The 15,196-nt window shown below is 40.6% G+C and overlaps 1 protein-coding gene across 8 annotated transcripts in view; it reads right to left on the bottom strand.

Annotated features, from left to right (window-relative positions):
- Positions 1-15,196, bottom strand: part of ROBO1 (roundabout guidance receptor 1) — a 1,032,116-nt gene that overhangs the window by 326,172 nt on the left and 690,748 nt on the right. The gene's annotated exons all lie outside the window — the stretch shown is intronic.

Here is a 15,196-nt window from a genome sequence, read left to right on the forward strand (position 1 = left end):
GTCCTGAAATTATTACAGGAACTGAAGTGAAATGAGTTTCTGTAAACAGGTTTTTGGCAAGATCTCATTCTAAAAACAGATAAGGAACAGAAATTCTATTTTCTGGTTATTTTAGTATTTGCCTCCTGTACATAAAGGATGTTGTTCCATATGCTGTATTGAATGCCTAGTTCAATCCTCTTGTTGATAATCTTGTTTCACCTGCAAATACTTAACATAGTTTTCCTTACATTTATTAATAGGTTTATGTCATAGTGGTGGTGAGAAAGTTGCCCCCTCTTCCTAGCTGTTTAAAAAGCATTGGAAAAAGGATTTTAAACTGATTGCCCTGAATACATACATACTCTATCTTAAAAGGATCAAGGAGACAAACCTTAACCTTGAGTTTATCCACAAGCCACACAGAATGTACTTGGTGGCAGCATATTAAATGTTAAATGTATTCTAATAATAATCCAAATTGACTTGTTACAGATGGCTCTTGGGTTGGCAGATGGCTCTTGTAATGGTGACAAAAAAGCCAGCAGCACTGCATTGATAAGCAAGAAGAACAGTGTTTTCATGTAATGGGGGAAAACAACACACGCTATTTATTCATATTTAGATTTCACGTTTCCAAAGGATTATAAAAAAAAACTGAACAGACTCTGAACAAATATTCATAAATTGTGTAAATGTATATTTAATTACATAGCTACAAATAGATTACATGCACATTTTGGGAGAAAAATTCATATGCAGAGTTTACTTAACCTAATATACAAAAGTGAAAGAGCATAAAACAAAATACATACACTGATGAGAGGCCTTCCAATGTGTCCAGCACTTGGCTTGTTTGACATTTTCCCCTCCTCCCCATTGTGCTTCCCTCTAGTTTATGTTATGCTATGAAGCTGAAATGTTTTATTTATTACAGAAATAATTATTTAGTAAACTGTAATTTGCATCAACACTGTAACACACACATTTATCCCATCGGGCAAAACATAGGATGCATTTTGTACACAGTGTCAGCTAGGGTTGTGGTAACCAGAGGCTATTGTTTCTGTAGGAAAAACAATGGATACTGGAAATGTTCACTCCCATGATGTGTGTGTGTGTGTCTCTCTCTCTCTCACACACACACACACACACACACACACACACACACAGAGTTTCATTATGTCATGACAACCATGAAAGTGTCAGTGTCACCTCTGAGTTTTAGAAAGTTAATCAACCAATGAAGTTTCATTAGAGCGCCTCATTCTAGTGGCCTAAATTATAATCTGAATATAAAGCAAGCCCAGCTCACATTGGTCACAGTTAATTGTGCAATTAGACAAACTGACTTTAAAAAAAGTCACCCAAAGTACTAAAGAAAAGGAGTACTTGTGGCACCTTAGAGATTAACAAATTTATTTGAGCATAAGCTTTTGTGAGCTACAGCTCACTTCATCGGATGCATTCGGTAGAAAATACAGTGGGGAGATTTATATACACACACAGAGAACTCCTGTCTGTTTTTTCCACCAAATGCATCCAATGAAGTGAGCTGTAGCTCACGAAAGCTTATGCTCTAATAAATTTGTTAATCTCTAAGGTGCCACAAGTACTCCTTTTCTTTTTGCGAATACAGACTAACACGGCTACTACTCTGAAAACTGTAAGGAGAGTGATCACTTAAGATGAGCTATTACCAGCAGGAAGGAGGGGGGAAAAGGAGGAAAACCTTTCATGGTGACAAGCAAGGTAGGCTAATTCCAGCAGTTAACAAGAATATCAGAGGAACAGTGGGGGGGATGAGGGGGAGAAATACCATGGGGAAATAGTTTTACTTTGTGTAATGACTCATCCATTCCCAGTCTCTATTCAAGCCTAAGTTAATTGTATCCAGTTTGCAAATTAATTCCAATTCAGCAGTCTCTCGTTGGAGTCTGTTTTTGAAGTTTTTTTGTTGAAGGATAGCCACTCTCAGGTCTATAATCATGTGACCGGAGAGAAAAAGCACAAGAACAAATCTGCACAGACACACTCCTGGAACCCCGACCTGGGGTATTCTATTTGCTACCCAAGATCCATAAACCTGGAAATCCTGGCCGCCCCATCATCTCAGGCATTGGCACCCTGACTAACACAGGAAGCTATCCTTGCAATAAAGCCCGTTGCCAACTCCGTCCACATAGCTATTCGGGGACACCATCATAGGGCCTAATCACATCAGCCACACTATCAGAGGCTCGTTCACCTGCGCATCTACCAATGTGATATATGCCATCATGTGCCAGCAATGCCCCTCTGCCATGTACATTGGTCAAACTGGACAGTCTCTACGTAAAAGAATAAATGGACACAAATCAGACATGAAGAATTATAACATTCAAAAACCAGTCGGAGAACACTTCAGTCTCTCTGGTCACACAATTACAGACCTGAGAGTGGCTATCCTTCAACAAAAAAACTTCAAAAACAGACTCCAACAAGAGACTGCTGAATTGGAATTAATTTGCAAACTGGATACAATTAACTTAGGCTTGAATAGAGACTGGGAGACATTACATAAAGTAAAACTATTTCCCCATGTTATTTCTCCCCCCACCCCACCCCCCACTGTTCCTCAGACATTCTTGTTAACTGCTGGAAATGGCCCACCTTGATTATCACTACAAAAGATTTTCCTCCTTTCCCCCCTCCTTCCTGTTGGTAATAGCTCATCTTAAGTGATCACTCTCCTTACAGTGTGTATGATAAAACCCATTGTTTCATGTTCTCTGTGTGTGTATATAAATCTCCCCACTGTATTTTCCACTGAATGCATCTGATGAAGTGAGCTGTAGCTCACGAAAGCTTATGCTCAAATAAATTTGTTAGTCTCTAAGGTGCCACAAGTACTCCTTTTCTTTTTTGCGAATACAGACTAACACGGCTGCTACTCTGAAACCAAAGTACTAAAAATGCTTTTGCTGAGGCATTTCTTGTATAAAAGAAATAAATAACAAAAACTTAAAAATACTAAAACTTAAAATCTAATCAGGAAATAATTTGCAACATTCAGTAGGGATTTAAAAGCACTACAATTTATTGTAAAAAATGTTATTTTAAATTGATAGAATGCTTTTAAAGAATTAAAAAAAAAACCACTATGGAATTTGGCGATGAGGGAAAAACCTTACTAGGATGGAAGTAAAATATCTTCTTCAGTAGAAATTATCTAAAATTGTGAAAAATGGCGACTGACAGTTGTAAATTGGCTGCTGTCTTCCGATATATACAAGATGCATTAGCTATCATTTCTTGACAGAATACACTTTTACATTGGGTAGATTAGACCCCATCAAGTGTCTATATTAATAACTTTTGTGACTGCTCTATTTTTTCACTACAGTGACCACTTTTGTGCTTGTTTTCTTCCATTTTATGTCATTTTTTTCAGAAAACATGTTTAATAATAAAAGTTCAAACAGTTAATAGTCAGGCCTTGAGAAAAACAAGTAAATGTCATATTGTTAGATTAATTTCTTTATCCAAGGTTACATATATCTCACAAAATAATTTGCAAGTCCATTGCCACCAAATTCTATTCTTTACAAACTAAGCAGCTTGCCCATTATTTCAGGCTAATAACCTTTTATTGCTGCTTTTAAAGGTCTTCTAGGTGCCTATATATTTTTATATAATTAAAAAGGCAAAGAAGTTAAAACTCATAACTGCTGACATAGCATCAAAAGTGACAATGAAACATCAGCTGTATCGAGTTGTAACTCTTAAACTGAAATAAAGAAAAACTGGTTGACTAGGTTTAAAATCTAGGTAGAATACACATGCGAGATTTTGCCCCACCTTTAGTTGTGGTGCAGTCATTCTCTGGGTATACCGCAAGGACAGGAGACTTGTTATGGGTTTTAATCAGGCTGCAACTTTATTATATAGATGTCTGGGACTACCCAGAAAATAAAGTGTACAGTGAAGGCAAATCCATGCTTATTTAAATCAATTCTCCGGGGCTTTCACCAGCCCCCTTTGTTTAATCCATGCTTATTCAACTCAGTTTTCTGGGGCTTTCACCAACCCCCCTTTGTTTCCATCCAGGTCTCCCAGCCAACCCATGGCTTGGACCTTACCATCCATCAGCCTCATAAGAGAGTTAAGGAGGGCTACGAGAATGGAGGCGGTTGACCCCCTGCCATACCAATCATAGGAATCCCTGAACCCCTTCCCCCATTCTGTTCCTTTTTCCAGGACCGCCTTTCAAGTCCTTTACCAGGCCGTTTATCTGTTCACTGGCTGCCCTCCCTATGGAATACCTGCACTGAACATCTGCCCAATATTACACAATAAGTTGAGACATATGGCCTACCACCTTTTCTATTCACCAGAAAAGGTCCATCCTCAAAACTGCTATGAGGAAGGCGAAAAAAAACACTTCACCGAAGCCAATTCTGGTGGTGTGGGAAAAATTCCTTCCCAGCCTCCCTTTAAAAGGGGCGACTAGCGCAATGCCCACAGCAAGTCCTAACCCAGCCTGCCATTCGCCTCCACTAGGGGAGGGAGGGTGGGTGTGGCTTCTTGTTGCTTGGACACAGACTTGCACCAACCAGGTTTTGTACCTTTATTCACATTCCTGGGGGCAGGGGGTGAGTCATTGCTGCAAAGCATCTTTGGTAGCGGTTTCTGATCTTCCTCCTTCCCCTTCCCCACCCAACCACAAAGCAGAGCTGCCTTTCTTTGGGTAAGCCCAGACAATATAGGATATATTTAGAAGTAGGCAACTCTATTTCAGATCAAAGAATGACTTTAGAGTCATTTCAGGCCAAAGAATGACATTATTTATATTACTGTCTCCACAGAGGATAAATCTATTTCTTGTTTGAAAAGGTTAGGCAATAAAAAGAGATTTATAAAACCAGTACAAATAATTGGTTTCCTTTTCCTTATCCTCTGTGGGCTTCAATACACATTGGATAACCTTAAACCTCTATCCAGTCTGGGATAACATATTCTTACTAAGGATTTACATTACTGTTTTCTTAAGAGATCTGCATAATTATAATTAATTTTCTGCTAAAGTGAAACCATATTTAAACATAATCCCATTTGCATTTATAGTATTTTCTATTATTTTCATGAAATTCAGGTATTATGGAAAGACAACCCTTTTCAATAGGTTTCATAAAACCTATTTTCTTATTCTACTTGCTCAGGGAGTTAGTTGGTAGATAAGTCTAAGGGGAAAAACAGTTTGAGAGTTGGCAGTTTTCAAAGAGCCATTATTAAGCGCACAAGAGCAAATTATTCCATTACATAGGAAAGATAGGAAGTATGGCAAAACATCACTCTGGCTTAACCAGCAGATCTTCAATGACCTGAAACGAAAAAAAAAAAAAAAAAAAAAAGAGAGAGTCCTACAAAAAGTAGAAATAAGGTCAAATTACAAACGATGAATATAAACAAATAACACAAGTGTGTAGGGACAAAATTAGAAAGGCTAAGGCACAAAATGAGATTAAATTAGATAATTTAAGACAAAAAGGGTAACAAGAAAAATTCTTCAAATACCTTAGAAACAAGAGGAAGACCAAAGACACTGTTACTCAGTGAGAGTGGGGGAAATAATAGAGAATGTGGGAATGGCAAAAGTGCCAAATGAATTTTTTGTTTCAGTTTTCATGAAAAAGTTTGCTATTGGATATCTAACATAGTAAATGCCAGTGAAAATGAGGTAGGATCAGAGGCTAAAATAGGGAAAGAACAAGTTAAAAGTTACTTAGACAAGTTAGATATCTTCAAGACACCAGGGCCTGTTAAAATACATCCTAGAATACTCAAGGAGCTGACTGAGGAGATAATTGAACAATTAGCGAAAAGTCATGGAAGACGGAAAAGATTCCAGAGGACTGGAAAAGGGCAAATATAGTGCCAATGTAAAAAATGGGGAATAAGGACAACCCAGGGAATTACAGACCAGTGAGCTTAATGTCAGTACCTGGAAAGATAAGGGAGCAAAAAAATCAAGCAATTAATTTGCAAAGACCTAGGAGATAATAAGGTGATAAGTAAACCGTTAGCATGAATTTGTCAAGAACAAATCATGTGAAACCAAACTTATAGCTTTCTTTGACAGCGTAACAAGCCTTGTGGATGTGGGGAAGTGGTAGCTGAGGTTCTTCTTGACTTTAGTCAGGCTTCTGATACCGTCTTCCATGACCTTCTTGTAAACAAACTAGGGAAATATAGTTTAGATGGAGCTACTATAAGGTGGGTGCATAACTGATTGGAAAACTGTTCCTAGACAGTAGTTGTAATGGTTCACAATCAAGCTGGAAGGGCATATCAAGTGGGGTCTGGCAGGAATCAGTTCTGGGTTTAGTTCTGTTCCATATCTTCAATAATGGAAAATAGGATTAAAATTCAAAATGATCTGGACAAACTGGAGAAGTGGTCTGAAATAAATAGGATGAAATTCAATACAGACAAATGCAACATATTCCACTTAGGAAGGAACGATCAGTTGTACACATACAAAATGGGCCACCTGAGCCTCCCCTTCACCCCCCACCCCCACCCGCGTAGAGTTGGCCTTAAGGACACCCATCCCCTGCATGCATGAGTTGCCTTGTGTCACGCTCACCTGAGTCACGCCGTGCGGGGCTGGCTTTGCCACTTGCTCCCCCCCACCCAACTTCCTCCATGCCCCACTAAGGGGGCACACCCCAATTTTCTGTCAAAACTGGGCATTTGTCCCATTTGCTCTTGCCAACTGATGAAAAGGGGACTGTCCTGGCCAAAACGGGATATATGGTTAACCCCAAGTATCTTTCCCTCTGCTTCATTGTATTAAAATCTTTAAAACCAACTAAAAGAAAAGGAGTATTTGTGGCACCTTAGAGACTAACAACTTTATTTGAGCATAAGCTTTCATGAGCTACAGCTCACTTCATCGGATGCAAAAAAACAACTGTAATTTTTAGAATAAAGTTGTATATATTTTTACTACTATGGTAGGTACAGCCTTATTCTTTTTGAATTAAAAGGAGCTATTATATTGTTGGCACTGCTATTAAGGTGATATTTGTTTGTCTTTGTATACAAGCCATTTGAGACTTGTGAACCCAAATTAGCATATCAACAACTGTGCAAGATTTGCACGATATAGGAGATCTGCTGCTCTTCAAAATAATCATTGAAGACATGTTAAATTTAAAAAAGACATTCATAACATGCTGCAGAATTGAAATGTTCTTTTATTAATTTTAAAAAAAACCTCAATAATTCCTTAAGTTTGCATGGTTTAACAATTCTTTCCGAACAATCTATACACAAACAAAGGAATGAGAAAAAGTATTTAACTATTATACAGAATTTAGATTTTCATATTTTCTTCTGTTTATAACCTGTTCTAGCTTTTTCTCCTCCCATGAATTCAGAGGGGCAGCAGGCCAAGTGATGGAAGTAAAAATCACACTGGTCCAAATTTTGGGATTTGCTACTGGACCAATGCCAGAATGGTACTGATAGAACATGGGACAAGTGACAGATTTAAAGTAGGACAAGTCTTGATTCATCAGAGCTAGAAATTAAGAATGTACACCGTTTTGAATCTCAGCTTTCGAATAGCACACTGCACTTTTTCTATATCTGGCATTTCACAGGACTTAAAATTGTGTCATTCTGATTATTAGTTTGTTATGATCGATGGATCACTTGAATTGCAACAGGATTTCTGCAGCCACTATAATGAAAACTACTACCCTGTACACCAGAGCCTTGTTGTATTCTCTCTCTGGAATAAGCTATCAAATACTTCAGGGCATCAACCTCTTAATTCAGTAGTTCATGAAAAACTGGACATTAACAAGTTCAGTATTGAACTTGGAAACCTAGAAGAGAGAGGAGATTTTTTTTAAATAAAAAGGACTTCAATTTTAAGCTTGATATCTCCTGATATCGCATGGGTGAACACACATTAACAGACCAGTACAAATGCTCTTAGAGCCAGATAAAAGTTTCTTGGACCAGTGATCATGAAGAAAAAAATATGATCCCTAAAATGTCCCTAAAGAGACAGTTGATTAATGTCCTGGAGCCAATTAACTTGAGGAGCTCATTAGAAGGATATACTGGAGAAGAGACTGTATAACACTGTGGGCCAATCCCAAGAACATAATAACAGGGTCAACTATTTATTTCTGAAATATGCTGTTGTATGTTGTATGCTTTTGATACATAGCCTATGTAGTATTCCAATGAGAAGATATTTAGACAAACAGAAAACACAAGTTTGCTACAAGCAAAAAAATATTTAGATTTCAAAAGATTTGTCATCTGGAATTTCTTTGATTAAGAAACTTTCAAGTGAAGGTTATTTTAAGTAGCTCTTTGGCCTCAACATGCTTCCACCTCTTCTATTTTGCAAGCACAGCCCTTACTTATTTGTCAGTTAACCAGGCAAAATGTTGGCAAAACTTGTTAATTCTTCTCAGCAATCTAATTTTATCTTCTCCGTTATTGAATCCCCTTATAATCATTTTATCCAGTACTAAGACATTAAAACACATATTTCAATCCTTTTATAATATGTTTCATTTGGCTGTTAACAAGGACTCCCAAATGTGACACCACTTTCCTGATTAATATTAATGTTCCTACTCCTAAAGCCAATTTGACAGAATCTCTGAACAGTTCACTTTTACCCTATAACGTTCATGTTTATTGAAAATCTGAATCTTGACAAGACCTCTGCCTACAACTGATTAGGGCTGAAATTTCATAAAGTTCAAGTCCCTGAGCTTAATAAAAAAATCATTTTGTCCATTTAATACTCCTTTTCAAACTGGCTATATTAATTTTTGTTACTAAGAAAAATGCAGCCACAAAGATGAGACTCTTATTAACCAACTCTTAAAAAAAATATATGTTAAATTTTTGGCACTCACCAAGCGAGGAGGAGTGTCTAGGCCTACTAGTTAGAGTTCTGTATAGGGAGTTTATGCCCTCAGTCTCAAAATCTTGTCCTCCTTTGTTTTCTGTGACTCTCTCCTCCCTGGTTCTCATCCTACTGTCTTATTGATCCTTCTGTGGGTCTTCCTCCTCTCCTCATCCACTTTTGCTGAGGGTGTCCCACAAGGCTTCCCCTCTTCCATTCCCTAGCTCTAACTGAGCACAGAACTTCTCCTCTATCCAATCTTACTTTTCTTAGGCCATGTCTAGACTACGAAAGTACTCAGATTTTACAGAAGTTGATTTTGGGGAACAGATTGTATAAAGTTGAGTGCATGCATCCACACTAAGCGCATGAATTCGGTGGTGTGCGTCCACAGTACCATGGCAAGTATCGACATTCCGAGCGGTGCAATGTGGGTAGCTATCCCACAGTTCCCGCTGCCCATTGGAATTCTGGGCTGAGCTTCCAACGCCTGATGGGGCCAAAAATTTATCATGGGTGGTTATGGGTAAATGTCGTCAGTCAACCCTCCCTCCCTCCGTGAAAGCAACAGCAGACAATCATTTTGCGCCCTTTTCCCTGGATTACCCGAGCAGACGCCATGGCTCCATGCTTGCTGTGCTCATTCAGCTCACCGCAGCAGTTATGACCATTGCAAACACCTTGCGCCTTATTGTGCAGTTTATGCAGAACGAGAACCTGAAAAACCAGGTGAGGAGGAAATGGAAGCGTGGTGATGAGGACATGAATACAGTTTTCTCTAAAACCGCGGTCCCCAGCAATTTGGAGATCATGGTGTTACTGGGGCAGGCTCATGCCATGGAATGCCAATCCTGGGCCCAGGAAACAAGCACAGAGTGGTGGGACCGCATAATGTTGCGGGTTTGGGATGATTCCCAGTGGTTCCGAAACTTTCACATGCGTAAGGGCACTTCCTTGGAACTTTGTGACTTGCTTTCCCCTGCCCTGAAGCGCAAGAATACCAAGATGAGAGCAGCCCTCACAGTTCACAAGCGAGTGGCAATAGCCCTGTGGAAACTTGCAACGCCAGAAAGCTACTGGTCAGTCGGGAATCAATTTGGAGGGGGAAATCTACTGTGGAGGTTGCTATGATGCAAGTAGCCAATGCAATCATTGAGCTGCAGCTATCAAAGGTAGTGACTCTGGGAAATGCGCAGGTCATACTAGATGGCTTTGCTGCAATGGGATTCCCCAACTATGGTGGGGCTATAGATGGAACGCATATCCCTATCTTGGGACCGGACCACCAGGGCAGCTAGTAAATAAACCGTAAGGGATACTTTTCAATGGTGCTGCATGGTGGATCACAAGGGATATCAACGTGGGATGGCAGGGAAAGGTTCATGACACTCGTGTCTTCAGGAACTCTGGTCCGTTTAAATGGCTGCAGGAAGGGATTTACTTCCCAGACCAGAAAATAACTGTTGGGGATGTTGAAATGCCTATGGTTATCCTTGGGGACCCAACCTACCCCTCATGAAGCCATACACAGGCATCCTGGACAGTAGTAAGGAGCTGTTCAACTATATGCTGAGCAAGTGCTGAATGGTGGTAGTGTGCGCATTTGGACGTTTAAAGGGTCGCTGGCACAGTTTACTGACTCGCTCAGACCTCAGCAAAACCAATATTCCCATTGTTATTGCTGCTTGCTGTGTGTGCTCCACAATCTCTATAAGAGTAAGAGGAGACATTTATGGCAGGGTGGGAGGTGGATGCAAATCGCCTGGCCACTGAATATGCACAGCCAGACACGAGGGCGGTTAGAAGAGCACAGCAGGAAGTGCTACGTATCAGAGAGGCTCTGAAAACCAGTTTTATGACTGGCCAGGGTACTGTATGACACTTCTGTTTGTTTCTCCTTGATAAAAACCCGCCCCTGGGTTACCTCTAAATTCCCTGTAAGCCACCTGCCCTCCCCTCTTCGATCACAGCTTGCTTGCAAAGGAAATAAAGATCGTTTAAAAAACATGTATTTTTTAATTGATTATAACAATTGGGGATAACTCACAAGGTAGCCCAGGTGGGGTGTGGGAGGAGGGCAGGAGGGAAGGAAAAGGCCAATTTAAAACTTCTTGAATGACAGCCTTCTGTTGCTTGGGCTCTCCACTGGGGTGGAGTGGTTGGGTGCCTGGAGCCTCCCCTCTTGCGTTCTTGGGCATCTGGTTGAGGAGGCTATGGAACTTGGGGAGGAGGGAGGGTAGTTAAATAGGGGCTGCAGCGACAGTCTGTGATCCTGTTGCCGTTCATGAACCTCCACCAGATGCTGGAGCATGTCCATTTGATCCCGCAGTAGCCCCAGCATTGCCTCATGCCTACTCTGATCTTCCTGCTGCCACCTCTCCTCACATTCATCAGCCACTTTCCTGTACTCTGCTATTGTGTCCCTCCAAACATTCTGCTGAGCTCTGTAAGTGCCGGACGACTGCATGAGCTCAGAGAACATTTCATCGTGCGTGCGTTTTATTCGTCGCCTTATCTGAGATAGCCTTTGGGACGGAGGACGGAGGCTTGAAACATTTGCAGCTCCTGGAGGGAAGAAAAGAGAGTGAAAGTATTTTAAAAGGTACATTTTAAAGAACAATGGCTATACTCTTTCACGGTGAACACCACTATTCACATTACATACCACATGTAATTTTGGTACAAGGTCATTTTGCATCTTATATTGAGTGCCTGCGGCTTTGGTGTTAGAGATCACACATGCAGTGCTGGGCAACAGAATTTGGCTTTCAGGCGGCCATGATAAGCCATAGTCTTTCGGCTTCTGCAACCTTCATAACAGCAGCGCCCTCCTCTCTCATACCAAGCAAAGCACGTTGAGTTGGCCATTTAGTGCTGTGGTTTTCCTGTTAACGTGCAGCAGCAGAAACCAAACTAACCCCACCCCCCCATCCAATTTACTGGGATGATCGCTTTACCCCTCCCCCACCACCTGGCTGGTATCACAAAAGATCCCTGCTAGCCAGACACAAACAGCTCAGCACCAATGGCTATCTGCGGGGAGTATTTCTTTTCAGGCACAGCCAAACAGCCAAGTAGGATTGGCCACCTCTGAATGTCCCCTTAATTAAATTCCCTATTTCAACCAGGTTACCATGAATGATATCACTCTCCTGCGGATATCACAGAGAGATAAAGAACAGGTGTTGCTTGAGTGCCAGCAAACACCGGGACCATACGCTATCAGGCTTTGTCATGTAATGATACCAGATTACTTGCTAGTAGCATGGCATAGTAAAGTGTCCTACCATGGAGGATGGAATAAGGCTGCTCTCCCCAGAAACCTTCTGCAAAGGCTTTTAGAGTACCTCCAGGAGAACTTAATGGAGATGTTCCTGGAGGATTTCTGCTTCATCCCCAGCCACGTTAACAGACTTTTCCAGTAACTGTACTGGCCATGAATGTATCCCAAATCCTCAGGGCTACTTAATCATTAACAAACGCTTGCTTTTATAACATGTATTATATTTAAAAAGGTACACTCACCAGAGGTCCCTTCTCCAGCTTTGTTGGGTTGGATGGGTATTTCAGTCAGGGTGATCAAAAGATCCTGGCTGTTGGGGAAAATGGTGTGCTCTCCTCAAGCTTGTCCTCCTCCTCCTCCTCATCTTCCCCATCCACAAAATCCTCAGACATGGCGGAGAGTACCCCATCATTAGAGTCCATGGACACGGGTGGGGTAGTGGTGGCGGCCCCCCCTAGAATTGCATGCAGCTCAGCGTAGAAGTGGCATGTCTGGGGCTCTGTCCCGGAGCGTCCGTTAAATTCTTTGGTTTTCTGGTACGCTTCTCTGAGCTCCTTAAGTTTCACACGGCACTGTGTTGCGTCCCTGCTGTAGCCTCTGTCCCTCATGGCCTCGGAGATTTTTTGAAATGTTTTGGCATTTCATCTTCTGGAACATAGTTCTGATAGCACGGTTTCCTCTCCTCACATAGTGATCAGATCCAGTACCCCCCCCCCCCGTTCGGTCCATGCTGGAGCTCTTTTTTGATTCTGGGACTGCATGGTCACCTGTGCTGATAAGCTCTGCATGGTCACTTGTGCCGATGAGCTCACTTGGCCAAACAGGAAATGAGGTTCAAAAGCTCCCGAGGCTTTTCCTATACACCTGGCCAGCATATCTGAATTTAGAGTGCTGTCCAGAGCAGTTACCATGGTGCACTGTGGGATAGCTCTCAGAGGCCAATACCTTCGAATTGCGTCCACACTAACCCTAATTCGAAATGGTGATGTTGATTTCAGCACTAATCCCCTTGTTGGGGAGGAATACATAAATCGGTTATAAGAGCTCTTTACGTCAAAAAAAATGGCTTCGTTGTGTGGACGGGTGCAGGGTTAATTCGATTTAACGCCGCTAAATCTGACAAAGTCATAGTGTAGACCAGGCCTTAGACAGGTATCACTATCTACAGTAAGGTTTCTTGCTCTTTCCTCTGCAGCATTTGGTACTGGCCACTAACAGAGTCAGATTACTGGTTTAGATGAATCACTGGTCTGACCCTGAATGGCAATGCCAGTGTTTCTAAATAGAAAATTCATGCAAATTGGGTGAGGGATGCCTACTGTGAAGTTTGTGCCATTAATGCCTCCAGGCATAGTTTGCTCCGCTAACCTGACTTAATTGAATTGGTGGCTCTACCACTACTTGTTTGAACTATGAGGAGTTGACTTGACAGTCTTATTTTTCTTGGTCGTAATTAGCTGTAGGTATTGCCAGGATTAAAGCATGATGGAATAATTTCATTTTTCAGAGACTCCACCAGGTTAACTGAAAGCAGTTATCTCTGGGTCGTTAGTCTGCTCCCCATCCATCAAATAAAAAGAGGGCGAGTGAATCCTTCAGATATATCACAGATGTCCCACTCCTTAAGACCTACTACCATCTGGCTACTAGGTAGATCAGGTAATGGAGTTTTAAAGGAAAAAAAGAGAGTCAGTACGTGATAATGGCTGCTACTGGTTATCTGTTGAAGGATAGGATATAGAACTCTTCTGAATCAAGCTGATGAGAACAAAGATCTGCTCAAATAAATATAAGTTTCAGGAAATTTGGCCGACATTCAACAAACAAAACATAACCTTATTTTAATTTTGTATTAGTCCTTTCAGATTTCAGTAAGTAAAAGGTGGTGGGGTTTCAGTGTGGAGGGTTAAACAGCTACAAGAATCATTATGAAACATTCTCTCACATTCAAATATCGTAAGGCATGAAAACTATATAATTTATAACCTATAACATTTTGTCTGATATCTGGTGCCGAAAGCTGCTGAATATTATCACTGTAAATGATATGACAAGGAGTACATGATAAGATACATGTAGTCTGTATTTTAAAAAAAATACAATCAAAGTGCTTACGGACAGACAGTGTGATACATCATCCCAGACATTAAAGACGAATAGATGGAAGGGTTAATATATACACTTTAGATTATACTAACAAGCAGGATATCAGCTGATAGGTGACACTACACTGAAAGGTACTACTGAAGCCCAAGGAAAATACCAGCTGTCTCTGTTCAAAGAAGACAGATTACCACCTGTCCAGTTATCTTTCATATACAATACAAGGCACATTGGCCATTTTAACAGGGATAACTGTTCCCATATGCTATTTAATTTTGAGCTGCACTTTGCCTACTTGTAAATATTTGTGATACATTATAAACTGTAGATTAGCACAATGGTGGTATTTAGCTAGAGGCGAAGCTTCAGGTTTACTTTAGCCCCCTGAAACCTTAATCTACAGTATATTATGTTAGTATCAATACTTTAGACAGAGGATGGGAAGCAGACACACACACACACACACACACACACACACAAAGAGAAAAATGCATTTGGGATTTTAGTGCAAAACTACTTTAGGTCTCAAGCCTTCAAAGTTTTATGCACATGCTTAGCTTTATGTTCTATGAGTAGTTCCACTGCCTCATTTTTGTCACAGTATAGTTCATGCTGTGGTAGATTAAAAATAATAATAAAATATGATCATTTACCACACACACACACACACACACACACACACACACACACACACACTATTATATATAAAAAAAAAATCACAATTGTAGTAGAATATCCCATTTACAATAAGGGATATTTTGGGCAGGGTTAAAAAAACAAAACAAAACAAAAACAAAAAACCACCTCCGTTATAAAGTGCCAAATTCTGGTGTAAACAGAATTTCACTGAAGTTATTTCAATGACTTTGTTCATTGAAGTCAACTAAGTTGTATCCACTATACACTAT

Source organism: Dermochelys coriacea, chromosome 1 (genome assembly GCF_009764565.3).
Source record: "Dermochelys coriacea isolate rDerCor1 chromosome 1, rDerCor1.pri.v4, whole genome shotgun sequence".
NCBI lineage: Eukaryota > Metazoa > Chordata > Testudines > Dermochelyidae > Dermochelys > Dermochelys coriacea.